This window comes from Parus major, chromosome Z, assembly GCF_001522545.3.
Source record: "Parus major isolate Abel chromosome Z, Parus_major1.1, whole genome shotgun sequence".
In the NCBI taxonomy this organism is placed as follows: Eukaryota; Metazoa; Chordata; class Aves; order Passeriformes; family Paridae; genus Parus; species Parus major.
Window position 1 is genome coordinate 44884458 of NC_031799.1, and position 14500 is coordinate 44898957.

Genomic DNA, 14500 nt, shown 5'->3' on the forward strand with positions numbered 1-14500 from the left:
CACCGTTTCAGCTCCTTTTCCTGAAATACCCTCTGCAACCTGATAGCATTCCAGAGCGGACAGGAGTAGTATTCAGTGTGCTGGATGAATCCTTGTGCTGGAGGACAAATACAGGCAATAGGAGATAATTCGCTGTGAAGCTTCTTTGTCCTGAAGGTGTAGTATTGGTGATGATTGCCCTGGTGGCAGGCCACCAAGTGTATTGGTACTGCCTGTTCCTCATGAAACTATGATGCCTTGATTTATCTTGATTTCAGAAGTTAGGAGTGTTTTTAAAAAACATTTAAATGTTTTAATTTAAAATTAAATTAAAGATATTTAATGTGTCATGTTACAACCAGGAAAATAAGCTGGGATTCTTACACATAAAGCTTTAAGAAAGTCTGACAGGAATAAAGAGGATCTGAGGCTTCTTCAAGTCAAGCTAGATGACGGCTACTGTAGAGGACTAAGGAAATCTGGTGGTAGAATCTGTAGTATTAGCACCAGAGGCAAGCAGGTACAAGAAAAGACTAATGGCTTAATCCAGGGAGGAAAGTAGCAGAAGATGTTTATGAACATATTGCTAGAGAAAATGAAACAAAACAAAAACCAGCTTAGCAAGGAACAGGATAGAACTGAAGTCTAACACAAGTACGTGCTCTTAGTTTATACCAAAGATGGAATACTATCCGTTTGGCATGCTCAAAATATGAAGGTTTTTCAGAGCAAAATTATCACAGAGCTATGGGACAATGTGTTTCCCTTTATAGATAGCTGTTCTAAGAAATAATGTATGATTTATAGCTAGATACAGACTTTGGGATTATTTTCTGTTTCCTGGGTCTCAGCCTTGTATCCCATGATCTGCCCTGGCTTCCCTGGCAACAAAACATCAATGTGCAAGCTGAAAACAACTGAGCTGTGATGTTTTCCTCATAAGAAGCTAAAAATACAGTCTTTGTATTCCTCTGGTATCCAGCTTCACAAATGCACCCATTGCTTCTGCTTGTTTTCTGCCTGTTGCACTAGAAATACTGAAAAAGTAGTGCTGTAGTCTCTGAGTTGTACTTGGGAATCTAAGAGCCCTCATATCTGAGCTCCAAACTTGTGCATGGCTAGGACAGTATTTCTGTCTGTGTTTTTGCTTTATTATCTCTGGGAAACACCTTCATCCTCCTTTTAAAGTGTACTCAGCTCCCCTAAAGGTGTGGCTGCTTCAGGAACCAGGATTCTGCCATCAACATCTCTTATCACTGTATCTAAATATGATGCTGCACTGGTCACCATAGTAATAGCCTGTCACTGTGAGTCTTTCGTGCATTTCTCATCATGCAAATACATTTCTCAATTTTCTTTTTTAAATCTGAACTGCAGTAAGCTAACCCACAAATGTCTTGGCATGATCACACTATTAATCACTGACACTGCTTTTTAGGAGCCTGGCATCTTGTTTCATCCTGTGTTTGCAGTTTGCTCTTTGATATTAAAGCTGACTTGTAAGAAGGGAAGAAAGGTGGGATGGCAGCTTTTACTGCCCTCCAACTCTTGCCCACTCAGGGCTTCAAAAGCTTATGGAAGTTCTATGCCACTGAAATAAACCTGCAGCCTGCAGATCCTCCCCCATGTGCTTGGAAATGTGGCACAGATGGAGCTGTACTGTCTGTGGGGATTACATACTGGGGAGAGTGGCTATGCACAAGAACCCTGTCAGTATTTAAACCCACTCACTAGAGGCTTATGGGGAGAGTGGGTAGAAGAGAACACGGAGAAGAGTTATGATGTCCCAGTATTGGGCTGGGTCCTGTCCTGGGCAGGGAACCACAGATTGAGGGGTTTTCTTCTGACCAGAGAGAGAGGGAGAGAAAACTTCTGGAGAACTACAGTGGAAATGGATTTCCTAGCACCTCTAGGAAGGCCATAAGTGAGGCTGAAAAGTAGAGTTTTATTGGGCAAAAGATAGGCAGGAAAAAAATCAAACTATGTATGTTTTCTGCAGAGAATGAGAGTTACCATCCAGGGACCCAAAAGCACCAGATCACTTCAAATGGAAGTTCTGTTGCTACTGTTCTCTGCAGGGCTTCTTCTCCACAGCTCCTATTTCCAGGACACAGTAACTCCTCCATGCTGCACCACTTGAAGGCTACACATACTACCAAATTAGGAAGTGCCAAACATCTTTGTTGAGATAATTTCTCCTCCTCTAAGGAGAATTATGCACTGTTTTGTATTCAGGAGAGTTTCAAGGTTTTCAGTGTCCATCTGGCTTTAAACATGGGGCTAATGAGGAGGAATTACTTCTGAGGCCACTTACTCAAGTTTAGGTCTCTGAGCTCTTGCAGATTTTTTGATTGCTGTGCCTTTTAATGATAGTTGAGCATTATATGTATTTCAGATAACATGGTAATTGAGCTGGTACTGTTGACCAAAGAGGCCGTAGTAATGAAGTCATGGATGGCTGCTCAGTATGCAAATGTCATAACAACATTGAACTCTGGAAAGCGAAAAGCACCCATATGGGAACTGTATGCTGTAGCATGCAACAAATCTTTGAACTGCCCAGTGTTAAATGAGCCAAGCTGAATCTTTAAATAAATGGGTGTAGATTAACCATTAGAGTATTATCTTCAGTAATTGATTAAATTCTAATCCACAGCACTCAACAGAATTCTCTTTGACAGAGATTTGGACTCCCCAGCAGACCCCCTTCCCACTCTCACCCACCCCATCTCAAAGTGAAAGGCCATCATGTAGGAATCTGCTGAGGAGTTTGTTCATCTCTAAATGAGGACACAGAACAGCTGTAACCTGGCTCAGATGGCCCCAACACTGTTCTCAGTCCTTGCCACAACCCATTGAGCAGATTGACCACTTCATTAGACTGGAGATAAATGTGACGATTTGACTCTCTCTTTACATATAATGGAAATTCAATTTAAATGTCTTAGGTATAAATTTATATACAAAACTTTTGTTCCACCAAACCTGGTTATTTGACATTAGTGATTGGATCTGATTTCAGAGCATGCTAGCTAAAGTAGCCATATAATTGGTGTTTGCCCTGTTAACTTCTCGCCTTCTCCGAAGTCCTTTCCTGTCAGCCTAGTTTTCTCCCAGGTTATCAGTGAGGGCTAGCTCTCCAAAACCATCAAAACAGGTGCTAATAAGGTAGCATTTGAGGTACAAATAAGGAAGAAAGATGTTAAGAAAAAAATCCAGATTTCAAAGCAGGCAAGTACCATGGTTGGTACTTCAGAAGTACTTATAATTTTATTTTTTGTTCTCATAGAAACATGGAACACTTTCATTTATGCCAAAAACTTAAAGGCACCTAAAAGGGATTTAAGAATGGAAGCAAGACTCTAACTCAGTTTTGCTTCTTATTTAATAAAAAAATAATTAAAGGCAAATATATTTCAAAAGGGATGAAAGATTTTGATTCAAGAAACTAAAATGAGATGACTGACTTCCAGAGTGATTATGCAATGCTTTTTATACTGCACCAATTTGAAATACTCCAAATCATTAATCACTGGTGAGTAACATCATCTTCAGAGTTCATAGAAGGGATAAATGAGTTGCTGTCCATGACTAGGAACCTTAGCAGACTAAGATTCATTAATCAGAGCTGCCTTTTCCTTTGCTCTTATAAATTTTATCTGTAGTTTTCACACGTGTGGGTGATTTGGCTGACTCATTAATCCAGGCAGAGATTGTTAATCAGTGGATGACTGCTATGTGTGGCACAAAACCATGATTCAGATTTGTTCCTTTATGGGAATGCCTGATTGAAATAATAGTATGCCTTACATTAAGCTGTAGCCTTCTCATTTCAATCTTTGTTTTCCTAAGAAAAATGGCTTATGTCTGCCTCCTCCAAATCTTTGCTTTCCTTTGCCGATCTCCAAGACATTCAGCAATAAAGTGGTGACCTCAGACTCTAGCTGTCATGAGGTTTACGATAGCAGGTGGCTGGGTCAAGAGACACTATATCACTGTAGCCCTCTTGATGGAAGGACCAGCAGTCCTTCCTAAACCTGGAAAGAAGAAGGGGTACAGGAGCCAGACTTTCACATCCTTTGTTAGGTTCAGTGAGTACATCAACGTGGGAAGCTCCTTTGTGGCCAATACAGATGGAGTTTAAGTATGCAATTACAGGTCTCCTGCTGAAATGCTTGCCTTTTTTCCACTCAGAGAGCTGATTTATTTCTTTGGTTTTGAGGAAACTGATTCTTCTACAGTTATGTGTGCAGTTACAGAATGGGATAGATACTGTTGAAGTGAAGAGGACTTAAAGGAGGTAGTTAGTATTCAAATCTTAGGATTCTCCAGCATAAACTACTGTAAAAAGTTATGTTAGTCATAAGCCTGAAAGTGTTGCCAGCTTTGGTACACGTCACTGGAAAAATGCTAACTGTCTCAAATCAGCAATTCCTTTACTAAAACTGTTTCAAAGAAACATGAAAAAACTCAACCCAGAATTTCCCAGGCTTTATAATGGCTGCATTTTAGAAGAAGGCCTGCACCCTAAATTTTTTTTCAAAACCTGACGCAAATTCACAGCTTCAACTATATCTTAGTTCAGCGTACCTTGTCTTGAAAGTAAGAGGAATGCACTCATGTCAATTTGAAAATACAATAAATCTAACAAGCCAGGTGACTTTAGGTCATGGCACAACCTAGAGACACTGCCATGTGACCTCTTAGGCTTAGTCACAGGTTACACATCAAACAGAAACATATATTTTATTTTGTCTTCCAATGTTTTCAAGTTTTCTGCAAAAGAGAAGTGTGTTTGCAGAATATCTGAAAGTGGTAAATGGGGAATTGGCTTTTATGTACACTTACTATATTTTCTGTAAAATTTAAGAAAAAAAAACAAATCCGAATTTCATCTGTTCTTTCCTCCACTTTCTCTCTTTGTCCTTTTTCTCCCCTCCTACAGACTTTCAACATTTGTTTTAATATTTTTGCTCCTTCTCTGCAGTATTCTCTCCCTTAGTATTAATTTGTGCTTAATTTTTCCCTACTTAGTTTGCCTAGCAGATCTCAGGGTGCCTATTTCCTAGCCTCCTTTTCATCCGCCTTGCACAACCCATTGCTTTTCTCCTTCGTCATTCCTCCTCACTCCCTGCAGCCATTAATTTGACAGTCCTCCATTTCCCTGCTTCCTTGCAGTCCTTATAACTTGCTCCTTCCTTCTCAGTCTTCTGTGGTTCTGCTCACTCTGTCTGGTTTGTTTTTTTTTTTCCCTTTGGCTTTGTCATATGGTGACAGTGGGTATATGTAGATGAAATATTGGCTACCCCTGCCTGCCAGCTGTCAATCCTGCTTCTGCAGCAGGGGTGATTTCCTCCTTACCAGGGATAGCCAACTGACATGGCCATTTTCTTCTGGTCACCAGTTAACAACTGTACTGACACTAACTAGGAAGCTGTTCAGAAAGTGGGAAACTTGTATTGTTCTCATGGCTGCTGAGTTGGTACCAGAGTTTAGTACAATTAAACAATTTTTTCAGGAGAACAACTTTTTAGAAGTTTTGTATACTTAGACATAACCTTGAGCCAGACCTATGAAGAGATTAACTCTGTCCCAGCCAAATCTAGAACATTTTTCTCCTAGATATAGACAGCTTTGTTATGTATCTAAATGTTTGAAGTAATACTGTTAAATGAAGAATTGGGCAGATATAAATAGTAGGTAAAATTTTACCAAATGGAAACTCAGGCCACTGTAACTAAATTATATTTAATACTTTCAATAGCATTTATTTTATTTTCATCCTGCATTTTTGTTTCATTTTCTTGATGGATTAGGTGATGGATGGGTTGGTCAATATGTAATATTTCTTTGTGATAGTCAGATGTTTTCCTCTCATCCTTCATAGAATGTACCATTTTCTGATTTGCAAGTAAAGTGGGAGCCACTTTTTGTCTGTGAAATGTTAAAACTGGTGTAATTTCTACCTCTTACCTGAGGTCAAGAGAAGAAATAATTTCTGACGCTCTGGTGAACCATTCTTCCTCTTAGAAATGGCCATTATTAATTGTAATGTTTTGAAGGCAGTGCTGGGATCACAATTCCTGTTTACCTGCCCACCAATCCTGCAAAATTCCAAGGAGGATATCAATCTCTGGTATATATCTTTTTTAATCTTGCTGAGTCCTTAAAATTGAAATACTTTCAAAATGTCACCTCAAACAAAAATGGCATGCTGAATGAGTGATGCTGATTTGATTGGTAGGGTTCAAGATGGAGTCAAGATACTGTTCTGATTGCCATTATATTGTTCGACTTACGAATCCAGAATCTCTCTATCTTCCTCTTCCAGAAGTTCCTTAACTGTATGTCCCTGTGCTGACATCTAAACCATTTCAGAGTAGCATTTTGCTACAGCAGACAGCTTTTCCCCTCATGTTGACCTAGAAAAGATTGGAAACCTTTGATCAGACAGGATGAATGAAAGATCATTCTTCCTCCTCCTCATCTAGCTGAAAGGTAGAGGCACAGAAGTAGTAGAGCCAGGATAATAGAGGAGAACCATGCAAATGGTGAGATTTCAATTTGAGTGTGCCTCAATTGCTGCTTCGCTGTTTCTTTGCTTGGGAGAGATTATCCTTCCCTTTTTGGGTAGTAGTAGTGCTGCATTTGACCTAGCAACCAGAGAACCTTAAATTCTCCAGTTCTCAAACATGACAGCTGTTGTCTCTGCCAAAAACAGCACAGATTTCTCCCTGCTGGGGTGAAGACTTCCTCTTGCTCCCTGCCTTCCCTGCCAAATCCCCAGAGGCCAGAGGGCTCCAGGAAGGTTCTTCAAACTCTGCAGGACTTTTTGTTGCACATAGTTCATGGGATGACTGGACCTTGTCCTTAATTACTTCTCACTTGTCCCTGCATTTCCAGATATTGTTTCTCTTAGAGAAAAAGGAAAAATACTGTGCAGTATCAGAGGATGGAGAAATAGAGGAACCAGGCAAAGACTTATGAGTAGGTTCTGTGATTATAAAAGGAATATAGTCCAAACACTTTCAGTGTCAATATTTACAAGAGATTTGCCTTCAACTTGAGATGTCTAAGACTGTCATTGGACACTTATCTCACAACATCGTATCAGTTTCTCACCCAAAAGAAATAGCTACTTTGGGATTTTCATTCACCATTAAACATTTCTCTTTGTCCTAGGTTCTATCTGTTCCTCCTTCCTCCTGGTATAAACTGTTCCTAGGTTCTATCTGTTCCTCCTTCCTCCTGGTATAAACTGTTCCCGGTATATATCACAGAAGCAGGAAACTTGTTCCCTTGTGAGACAGGGTCACGAAGATCAACTAGAAAAAAAACTGATTTACAGTAAAGTGTCTTGCCTTGCCAAATGCTTTGCCAAGGTGGCTATTTTTCACTGAGTCACATTATCTAACTGAATGTTAAATTATAAAAGGTAGTTCCTAGGTGTGGGTACAGCTCTTGAAAAATCCAGGTCACTAGCACACTGGTTTAAGCAAACAGCTTTAGACATCCTGTTTGTCCTTCATATACATACCCATTTGAATCCTTTTCAGCCCTAGGAGTCTCTGCATAAAGTTGAGTAGCTCACATGCTTCTGTGGAGCTTCATGGAAATTAGGTGGCAGTGTTAGTAGTTCCTACTTTAAGAAAGGCTGTGAAAATCACCTACATGATGCAGACCCCAATATTTCACAGGATGGTTTGTGTCATTTAGCACAGAAGGTCTCATGCAGAATCCCTGTAACTCTGAATACACAATGGAAAGTCCAATGAAGTCCCACCTAAAGCTGCTCAGAACATGGTTTCCCTCTGTGCCTGCAGGTGCAGCCTATTCCCTCCATACTCAAGTCTAGCCATCTGATGCAGTTTATCGTAAGATAACGTTTTCATAGTGGACTCTAACTATTTCTGCAGAGTGTTTGTGGCTGGCACGGCATGAATATGCTAGTCTCCCAAATGGATATGATCAGAAGGTGAATATATGAATTCCTGAAGTCTTGATGACGGTAAATGATTATTTTTGAGACTTTTTTAGTGCCCGTGTCTCTCTCCTCCTTCCTAGATCAACAGCATACTTCACCTCAAAGACTGCAGCAGCATCTGGAAACATTTGCATTCCAGTACATCTTCTATTGTCACCAATCTGACAAACTTTATCATATCATCAGGATGTCCCCCTATTTTTCCTACCACAAGAAACCTGATCATAAATTTCTAAATCCTATGTTGGACATTCCTAACTACATGTCTAATTCCGTATGGATGAATTACCACGTGACCAAATTTATACAGAAAAAAGCTTTCCAATAGCATACTGGACATGTCATCTACTTCCAAGATCATAATCTCTTGTAATACTATTGTGAAAAATGCTATAGCAAAGCCTTGCAGAGAATTGGAAATCTTAGGAGGTGAAGTACAAGGATACTCAGGACAGGTTTAAAAAGGAGATTGTTAAAGGCCTCAGGGATCCCCATTCCTTGCTGAAGATCACAGCATGGGCTATACGTGTCTTCCCATGGAAGGAAGTATTTGCACTTCAGCACAAAAGACAATAGGTGATATGGATCAGGATCAGCCAGTAGGCCATTGGTTTCCTTGGCCACTTGGGCACAGTCCTGGTTCATGTTCAGCCAGCTGCCAACCAGCACCTCCAGGTCCTTTTCCGTCAGACAGTTTTCCAGCCACTCTTCCTCAAGCCTGTGGCACTGCATGGGGCTGTTGTAACCCAAGGGCAGGACCCAGCACTTTGCCTTGTTGAACCTCATACAGTTGGTCTCAGCCTATTGACCTAGCTTGTCCAGATCCTTCTGCGGAGCCTTCCTGCCTTTCTGTCCAATTTGGTGTCATCTGCAGGATGACTGAAGGGGTGCTTGTTCCCTTGTCCAAATTATCAATAAGAATGTTAAACAAGAGTGGCCCCAATACTGACCCCTGGGGAAAAGTGCTTGCAACCAGCTGCCAGCTGGATGTAACTCCATTTGCTACCACTCCAGCTCTTCAGCCAGATATTTACCCAGACAAGAGTGCACCAATCCAAGCCATGAGCCGCCAGTTTCTCCAGGAGAATGCTATGGGAAAAAGCGTCAAAGGCTCTGCCAAAGTTCACAGAGACAACATCCACAGCCTTTCTCTCATCCACTAGGTTGGTCATCCTGTTATAGAAGAAGATCAGGTTGGTCAAGCAGGACCTGCCGTTCTGAAACCTTTGCTGGCTGGGCCTGATCCCCTGGTTGTCCTGTATGTGCTGCATAACGGCACTCAACATGATCTGCTCCATGTCCTTCTCTGGCACCACTGCCAGGCCTGTAGTTCCCTGCATTGTCTCTCCAGCCCTTCTTATAGATGAGTATCACACTGACTAACTTCTGGTCAACCTGGGACCTCCTTGTTTAGTCAGGCCTGCTGGTAAATAATTGAAAATTACTCTGTGACTCCACCAGCTCCCTCAGTACCCTTGGGTGGGTCCCATCTGGTCCCATGGACTTGTGTGTGTCCAAGTGGTAATCCAGCACATGCCGGATACCAGAAGAAATTATTTTTATCCCTTTTTCTAAATGTTCCTCTCTCAAGTAGCCTGCTCCTCTTTACAGACTTTACATCTGGTTTATCACCTCTGCTTTTGATTCTGTACAGGTTGTGTGGAAGTGTATCTGAAACTGAATTGCTGGAATTTAAGTATTGACGTTTGTGGTTTGTACATATGCAGTCAATCAAAAGACTGACCAGCTGACCAGTGTTCAGTCTGGCATATTAGAGCCAAATTAAAATTGATAGTCATGAAGAAGTCAGGAAGATAACTTCCTCCTCTGTTTTATTGCAATAATTATAGATGACAGTCACAGGAACAGCACACTGCCTTGCACAATGAGGTAGGCTGCTGATAACTTTCCTCTTACTGGAGCAAGCTCCAGGTTCTGAGAACAGAATGTCCAAGATGCAGAACTCCTGGGAACAGAGGAAGAGGTTCTGTTTTGCTTCTCCCTGCTGCCCCCTGCCCTCAGTTTAAATTTCATCATTTAAAAGTAAGTATATTGTTAAAGCGTTTGTGTTGAAAACCTAGATCAATGAAGGTATCTAAGCTGTATTTATCTAAGTAATTAGTGGTAAAAGATCCTTAATTTTTGAGTCACTAAATCCCTCGCTATTTCCTCTTTTCTATTTAATGCTTGTCTTTGAAGCATTAAGAAGTTTTCTGGTGAGGAAGACTTCATAACCAGAAGTTTCTAATTGCTAGCATTCTGGCAAGAGCATTAATCTTTCACTTATGAGTGGGAATATTTGTAAGTCTAGAGATACTTAAATAGCTGGTATTTGCTTTTTCCTCTTTTACAAATGATTGCTGAATCAGTTTGTCTCATACAGTTGAGTGGATTTGGCTAGAGAATGAGCTTGATTTATTTGATTTTGAGACTAGAGAAAAATGAAGGATTTATTTTTTCCATGGGAAATGGAGGACCATGAAAGCCAAGTGACAGGGACAATTGAAGAGCTCAAGTGGTTTGGAATGACTGAGGGTATAGTTAGACATCCATCACTTAGGTTTAAACCTACCAGAGTTTTACAGTATCCTTAAATCATATAAAAAAAAAAAAATAAAAAAAAAAAAATGGAGATCAGTTTAGGAATAAAACTTTTCAGCTAGAGATTGAAACAATGTTTTATCAATTCTTTTGCAAAGATAATAGGGAGAAAGTATCAACTCACCAAACCCCAAATATTAAAGGTTATTGAAAGAAACAAGAATTTCCTACTATTTTAATAGATGCAGGAGATTGCATGACAGTTATAGAGTTAAAAACTTATGGATTATGCTTATGCTCCAGTACATCTATAACAAAATGAACCATATTTCAGAATATTGAATCTGGGGAGCAGTGAACCCTCAAATAGTTTCTTGCCAAGTCAGTTTGCTGGTTGATTGGCCTGTCACCTGTGCATCTGTGTCCGTAGAGGGTGGTAGCTCATAGCTCCTCCTGTAAATGACCTCCAGGTCTTTATTTTTAAATCAGAGAATTAATAGACTACATCTCTGAAGCCAGAATGTAGCTGTGGTGAAATTGGCATTCAAAAGACTATTCTCCAGTGGTTCCTGGATAAGAGCAAAATTATCATTCAGTCCTTAGGATGACTATGCAGAATCTACAATGTAAGAATGGCAGTGCTTGGTCTGGTGATAACTAAAGAAGCCACACTGCTGCTGTAGCTTATTCTCCCTTGTGCAGGGAGACTCCCCTGAGTGGTCTCCAAAGGCCTCTTCCAACCTCACATCCTGTGTGTGTGTTCTGATAATGCCCAGATTTTACAGACTTAGCCATTAGAATATGGTGCTTAAATAATTTGTGCCTGGTGCATCTGTGTGTAAGAAATTAGATGGTCAGTTCTTGACCTCTTTGGCTTCAGGCTGCAAGATGTTTGAACCCAGCTCTGAGATCTTTCTCCATGATTCTCAAGGACCAAAGTGAAGCTGTAGTTCTCTAAATGATCTTTCTTACTGTTTTCAAAGACAGGTGAAATATTTACTATTCTTCAGTACAGGGGGGCTTGCCCGGTCACCATGATCTTGAGAGGGCAATAATTGGGAAGTAGCCTTGCAATGGCATCAACAGGCTCTCTCAGCACTTGCTGATGCAGTCTTGTTCACCGACCTACAGAATCAATGTAGCTCATGTGCTCTGAGAAACTACTGGAAATATTAGTTCTCAATGTTCCTGTTTCTAAGCACTTTATCATAGTAAGTCTTAAAGTAATTTTGTCCTTTATTATCCTACTTTGTGTTTTATTAATTTTATTTGCTACTTTTCTGCTTTGTTTATGAAAATATGTCACTTTGTTTGGTTTCTAGTAACTTCTTCGTTTATACCATTACTATTAATGTGCTCATGCTGACCAGTTACTTCTCACTGTTAGAGACTAAAAGAAGATAAAAAAACCTGAGATGTTTGGGGTTTTTTCTGTCAAGAAGATTCTGTTCCATTAATTGTTTTAGTGAGGAAATACATACTTCTGGAATCTAGAGATTCAATTTACCCATGTTCACGTCATGCTCTTTTTGGGTGAAAACTGTGAAGACTAATTCATGTAAAACTTAGCATCAAGACTCCTTTAAATGCAATTTCTAGTTCTCCTCAAATCACATTCTGAAATTCTGTAGTTTGACCACAGCTCAATGACTGCAATGCAAACAAAAAGTTTCACTTCACTCCTAATATCCAGTGTTGTAGCTCAAAAAAGGCACTCTAGTTGTGATATCAGATACTGTAGTCACTGGCAAAGGTTATATTTCAGAAACATCACTTATGGCTAACACACACTTTCATGATATTGCCAAAGGTGTTAGAACTGATGTTAGGTGATGAGGTTGAGAAAAGAGCAAATTACTGCCTGCACTCTGAGGGTCACAAATCTTGTCATAGTGGGTATACTATAGATTTGTTTGTGGGTATATTACAGATAGTTTTAATAGGCATGGCTCCATCATTTTGTTTAAGGTGCCATCTTCTAAAAAAATTCTATAGTAAGACAAAGTCAACACCTATACACCATGGCCTTAATGGTTTTCCCAGTTTGCAGTGTTTGGTGTGGAAACACTAGGAAAAAACAAGCCAGCCAAACAAGAAAAGCAGGCATACAGTTTATAATTTCATGCACATTCTTTTAGTTTGTTATTTTTGTTTCTGGGCAGTTGATCCCCAGTTCCAGGGGTCAGATAGGAAGCCCCATTACTTTCTACAACACACAACAAAGGCCCATACAAAGTAATTTGTGGTTAAACTGGAAACAGAGTTTATATTTCAGATAGACAAAATGCACTCATGTAACTACATAACCCTTGAACTGAAACAAAGCAAATCTAAAATGCTGACATATTTTCCATTAACTCAGGCTTAGCATCTGGAAAACATAGCTCCCAGAGCCAAGCACAGCCCCTGTCTTGGCACACAATAAAAGCTCAGTAGTTTGTAGAACATGGGGGGCTTGTGCCATATCAGATAGCCCATTTCCAATGGCATTTTTAGAAAGATGGAAGATTGTCTCATGGCTTGTTCTTTGTTGGAAAGGAAGAAAGAAAAGAGGAAAATATGCAGGTATTTTAACCGTTACATTCATATTACATGCAAATTTGGGAAGGTAAAGATTGTTTTGGTGTCTTTAGTCTTTGGACAGGTGAATTTTTAAGTTCAGCTATTTGGTGCAAACTTGAATTTGGCATGGGCTTCCCAAGCTTTATGCATACTCTTTGACCTATGACTTCACACCTCCAGGAAGACAGAATCTTTGTCATTTCATTAGTTGGGAGTGTTTTGAGCCACCCAGTTTGATACCAGTGTGTCTTGCGACCAGCACTCATATTAAAGCTTCTCCTTCCACCCAGCTCCTACTCAAGTTTCCACTCTCATGGGTTGAAAAGACACCTGTGTGCTTTTGAGGAAAACTTTTCAGAGAGAAGAGGCAGCTTGGAGCAATGCATAGGCACATGCTGACTAGAAGCCAATCACTTTTGCTGTGACCTTCCTGCTCACAAGTTGCATGGACTTTTCAAGGCTGGGCACCCAGCCTCTACTCCTCCTACCTTTACTCTGTGCTTTTGTGGCCTCACCTTGGGTGCTATGTACACTTCTAGGCACCTCAATGTAAGAGAGGCATTAAGCCATTAATGTCCAGAGGAGGGCAATGAAGACAGTGAAGGGCAGTAAGGGGAAGCCATTCAAGCAGTATCTGAGGTCGACTGGTCTGTTCAGCCTGGAGGAGACTGAGGGGGGATTTGAGTGTTCAACATCCTCACCAGTGGAGATGGACGGGCAGGCACTGATCTCTTCTCTGAGGTGACCAGTGACAGAACCTGAGGGAATGGCCTGAAGTTGTATCAGAGATGCTTTAGGTTTTGTATTAGGAAAAGTGTCTTTACCCAGAGGGTGTTTTGGCACTAGAACAGACCCCCCAGGGAAGTGGTCACAGCACCAAGCCTGACTGAGCTGAACAAGTGTCTGGACAATGCTCTCAGGCACATGGTGATTCTTATGGGTGTCCTGTGCAAGGATAAGAGTCGGACTCGACGATCTTGATGGCTCCCTTCAAACTCAGCGCACTCCGCGGTTCCATGACCGGGACGTGGCTTAGGCCCAGGCCTGGCGGGGGCTCCGGACCCCCTTTCGCCGGCCCCGCTGCCCGGGGGAGGGAAGGAGGGGGCGGCCGGCGCCGTGCCCGGGTGAGCGCCCTACGCGCATGCGCCGCGAGTGCGGCGCCCCCGCTCGGCTCCGCTCGGGCCGCACTCGGCTATTTCCGCCTCTTTGTTTTAAACTCCGGGCCGAGCCCTTTAAATCCCCCTTTTTTTCTTTTTAAAATTTTCTTGGGAAGGGGAAGAGGGGCCGGTGTTTCCCTCCGCCTCGCGTTTCCGATTCCTCTGCTCTCTACCCTGCGGTGGCGCCCGGAGAAGGACGGGCCGGGGAGCGGAGGGTCGGCGGCGGCGGGGGGAGCCCCCGCTGTAGCCCCGAGCGGCGGCCGCGCCCCCCCCCGTC